At 39.5% G+C, this 5,044-nt stretch overlaps 1 protein-coding gene across 3 annotated transcripts in view; it reads left to right on the top strand.

Moving 5' to 3' along the window:
* Positions 1-201: 201 nt before the first annotated feature.
* The window catches only part of ggps1 (geranylgeranyl diphosphate synthase 1), a gene marked incomplete at its 3' end in the record, with an annotated part of 14,377 nt that continues 9,534 nt past the window's right edge, over positions 202-5,044 (top strand). The window contains 1 exon segment of one of the 3 annotated variants that reach the window (XM_035663244.1): positions 202-368. 3 annotated transcript variants of the gene reach the window in all.

Below are 5,044 nucleotides of genomic sequence, written 5' to 3'. Positions count from 1 at the left end.
TGGCCCTAATACTCCATTTAAAGTTAATTAAATGTATCTTATATTATATATATTTCTCTCTTCTCTGTTAAGCTGCTTTCATTAATTGTTAGGTTTTCTTAACGTCCATTGACTGCGTGATTGTTTATTTAAAGACGCTTAATAAAGTTAAAAAAAAAAAAAACCCCTCCTGTGCGCCTGCGCAGTAACGGAGCCGACACATATAAAGGGAGCTCGTCACCAGTCGGTCCCGTGAAGTGATGCTAACGGCGCTAACGTAGCACAGCATGTGGTGAATGAGCCAGAAACACACGGACCCGAAGATCACACGACACTGTGGCTGTGGCCATAGTCGACCGGCGTTGAAGTTTGAACAGTGAAAAACAGAGGTAGAGATACTCTGCGGCGGTACAGCGGCGCGTTTAGTGTAGGTTGCTAAACGCTAAGCTAACTAGCAGTGTGTGGCTAACAGGAATACAACACCGGCAAGTCAGCGGACAGACAGACAGGCAGAGAGACAGACAGACAGACAGACAGACAGACAGCCAAGGTGGGTGGAGTTAAAGGGCACAGGAGGGGGGGACCTGCAGCGGCAGTTTTATTTGTTTTGTGTATGTAGTTTGGGCTCGCTGTGATTTTTACAGTCATTAATATTGATGTTTTAGTGATTTTTAAGGATGCTGAAGTTTAATGCCAACATGATGGGGCGGGAACTTCCTGAAAATAAACACATCCCTATATTTTCTGTATTGGCTTTTTGCACTCTCCAGCAAGAGCAAAATCCTGCTAGTTTCACTGTAAGCAGCAGGTAGTGATGTGCCAGTGAACCATTAAGAGGAGTCACAAATAGGGCTGCACAATTAATCGAGATATTATCGATATCGTGATGTGCAGGTGCAATATCAGGCTTTTATAAAGCTCAAATGCGTCACAAAATAACATTACACCTGCCTGAACTACAAACCTTAATACTTAATACTTAAAACCATAATATTATCGCGGTAATCATGAAAATATAGCTTTTTAAATGGCACTAAAACATACTGTTATCACTTTATCTTACATGTTGTTAGGAATATATATTATATTAATATATTTACTGCAGCACAGGTAGGCACCACCTCTCCCTGTTCTTTATTTTGGAATCTAAACTATTTCCAGACATCTGGTTTTACAGTTTTTTTGTGGGGGGGTACAGCGACAAGTCGGACCTTGAGCCATGGTGACAGGCTGAGGATTGTGGAATGACTGGAAAGATGTGGGCTCCTTTGTCCCCTTGTTCAAAATAAATCTGTTAGACTGTATGCTGGCGAGCGAGACAGCTTTTTCAAGTCAAGTCATGTAAACATATTCACGATTCAATGGAAATTCAGTGTGTAAATGTTGTCCCATCCCTAAGCCCTGGTCACAATCTCCGCTAACTCATTCACTGAATTACCTCTCCTACCTGCCACTCTGTGCAACTCTTACATTAATTGTTTTTGTGGAAAGGTATCAAGTTAATTACTCTATCCAGCCCTGAGCTGAAGGTCTGACTCGGGCTGCATGAATCACTCACTCACACGCCCACAAGTTCGATGTCACAAGCAGTAACCGTCCATGAATCTTAATTTGTCCATTTTTAGTCTTTTAGTACAATTCGATTTTGTTTAATTAATCATGAAATCTGTAATTTCTGATCAGCACACTGTTTCTATTGATGCCGTTCTGATTATAGACTTCATGGGACTGACTGAAGTGTCATTCCTGTGGCAAATATTAAGATATTTTCACAAATGGGACTTTATTTATTGGCTATTTTAATATTTTCTGCAACTTAACTATGTCAGTGTCAGTTGTCACTCTGCTGCTCTTTAAAAAAAATAATAATTTAAATGGGAAAAATCATAATCTCTGTGGTGAAAGTTAAATGAATGGAAAACAATGCTTGCTTGCGTTCTCAGTAACATCTTTAAACAGATTTACGGCTGCTGACGTGTCGTAACAACTAACCATGCACACTTCTCTCCTGTGGGCATTAGAGGGGTCTTGGTGTGTCTTGCTGTTTGGTTGAATGTCAAAATCATTAACATTTCAGAGTGTGTAAGTATGAAATAGATACAGTTGAACTGAGAAATAACTGCACTCGCTCCAGAAGAGATGAGGATAAAAATGTGTATTTATTATGTATTTGTTTTCCACTTCCCGTCAGATAATGTTAAGTGTGCAATTTAAATTGTGGATTTTTACTGTACACTGAATTACCAGTTTATCAGGTTTATAGACCTTTCTCACAGCAGCCAGTTGGACATGAAATAGTAGGGTAAACACAGTTGTTATGAATGATACTAATTAGGTTTCTGTCTTATTTAGTGTATCAGAGCCTCTCCAGTGAGCCAATGTGCACAATAGCAGCACCCTGACTCTGTTTGACCTTAATGGAACCGAACCTTAATTAGTATCATTGGTGACACCTGTGTTTACCCTATTTCATGTCCAACTGGCTGCTGTGAGAAAGGTCTATAACCTGTGTTAGGTTACATTAAACTAGCTACTCTTATACGGCTCATGTGGTCGGCTCTGGCGTTCGGTGGAGAGCAGAAAGTCTAGCAGCTCGGGTGTCAACTTCTCAAAAGCAACGATGACTCGGTAAATAATATTACCTGACAAGAGAGCCGCTCTTCCCTAATATAATATTGTGCCGTCTCTCGGGGGAAATGCAATGCATCATGGTGTTATTTGATATAAAATGTCATGGCGGTCTGATAATGTAATTGTAATGAGTAGCTGTGAGGCTGTGCATTGACTTCACAAGCGGAGCAGCAGTGAATGTTTTCCCTCTTGAACTGAATTTATATATATACCGGCTTATAGATCTATATGATGTGACCGGATGTGTCTTATGTAGTCTGGGCTTTTTTTATTATTAAATTAAACCTGAACTGCCAATCTTGTGTAAGAATAAATTTTTTTTGGTGATGATCACAATCCGTCACAGACAGCTTTTCTGTTTTTATTGCGACGTCACTCGTCAGCAGTTTGTGTGATTCACCAGTAATGTGATTGTTTTAACGTGTCCATGTGATCAGTGTGTCACCGAGCGCTCGGGGATTTCATGGCTCTGCACTCATGCATCTGGGACACAGTGCATTACATCATGAAAATATTTAATCCCATGTGTCGAAACATTTCATTTTTAATGCAAAACTTTACAAACGGTGTGTTAGTTTTTGCTTTTTCTCAATTATTTGCTTATTAAAGTAGGGTTACGGAAGAAGACCTTTTAAAAGTGCTTGGATTTAGCCTACCAGATCAGTACTGTAAGCTCCCTCGCCTCAGAATTCACCTATGATGCAACTTTCATACATCTCGTTGACTGGACCAAGCTTCACTATCTTCAGTCAGCCGGTGTAGTACTTTATAGCGGGGGTACTGTTAGTGCTGCTGCATAGAGCACATCGGTATTTGTTTGTGCCAGTGCAAATAAATAACAAACACAAAATGTAGCCAGTGCAAAATTGATAAACATCAGCTAGTGATATATTACTTACATCTTACTTGCCAATAGGCCGAAGTCGGTCAACAAGGCGAATATCAGCTGATACCGATGTGTGGCCGATATATCGGTGCATCCCTACACAGATAGAAAACACCCCGGCTCATAAACAGCCTATCATATCCCTTGACAATGGAGCAGCTGTGAGTGACTCACCATAGCTGCTTCCACCCTTTGGGCAGCATATTACCTGTGTGTCTTTATAAATAAAATGGTTCAATTCAAAGCCATTACAAATGATCAATAATTATCGATATCGACTGACATTAAAAAAAAAACGTGATAAATTTTTCAGCTTTATCGCCCAGCCTTGTTCTCAGTGTCTGTAAAATTTCTACTGCCGTCTAATTATGGCAAACCATTCAAGCCTTGTATACTGTGCTACATTAATTTGTGTGAATTATTGGCCCTTCATTTTAAAATATGCTTGAAAAGTCCTTGAAATTACAAAAGACTGGCAAGTGTCACTCACAAACGATCCCCACACAGTTCCCGTGTATTATTGTGCAGTTATGTATCTGATGTCAGTCTTCAAGTCTGACACTGATCTTGTCATGTTAACTGATCGCTCTCTGCAATTTCTTCAGCTACAGTTCTGTCGAGTCAACGCCGGTTCCCCAACCTGTCAGTTAAGAGTCGGCTTTAAGCCCGGTGCTGACAAATGACTGATACAAGTAATCTAACAAGAACACACCACAGGATATCACTAATTACAATTATACACGTCACTGCTTTTTTTTGGTTTTTTAGAGTGATTATGGACTTTCACAAAGCCTTTTAACTTTCAGAGGTTGGTAATATCAGCCAGAACAACCGCAAACGGATGACAGACTTTTGTGGCTTAAAACTGCTGCTACACCAGTTCAGAAAGTCACTTGTAATCTCTTAAATAATCTAATCTCTGAATAAATCATCTCTTTTTGGAGAGTAACCATTACTGTTATGAGACTGTAGATAAACAACACGGCTGGAAGATGTGAAGTGCAAATTTCTGTTTGTTTTAAATGTTTACATGTGTTTTGCTCTTCACTGTCAGTTGGTGCATTTTAACCAACTCACAATTCACACAACAGTTAAAAACTGAAAATACCTTCATTTTTTTTAGTTTAATATGAAACAAACAGTTAACAAGTGTGCATTTTAATAAATTAAATATTTAAAATAAAAAATCTTTCTCCTTTAACAATCCAAAGGGCAAGAACCTGTCTTTATTATTCAAAACAAATTGCCTCCCAGATCTTTTTATTTTGACCTTTTTTCCATAAAAGCTTTTATGAGTCTGCATCATGCAGTATAATATTCAAGGCTGCTCAATAAAGGTGGGTAAGCCATTCTGGAGAAATCAAACACCATGATATAGTGCAGACAACAAGTAATGTCACCAGCGCTGGCTGTGATGTGGCCTCGTAAACTGTTGCTACCGTTGCTGCTGTCTCAGGTTCAGCACACCAGCTCCAGACAGCGATACACTCCTGCTGCTAACACCACAACAACAGCATATCTTGGCAAGCTAGAAAGTAAGCTGAATGT

This window comes from Morone saxatilis, unplaced genomic scaffold (genome assembly GCF_004916995.1).
Source record: "Morone saxatilis isolate NCDOM2014 unplaced genomic scaffold, NCSU_SB_2.0 Contig19, whole genome shotgun sequence".
NCBI lineage: Eukaryota > Metazoa > Chordata > Actinopteri > Moronidae > Morone > Morone saxatilis.
This window is presented reverse-complemented; position numbering and strand designations above follow the sequence as displayed.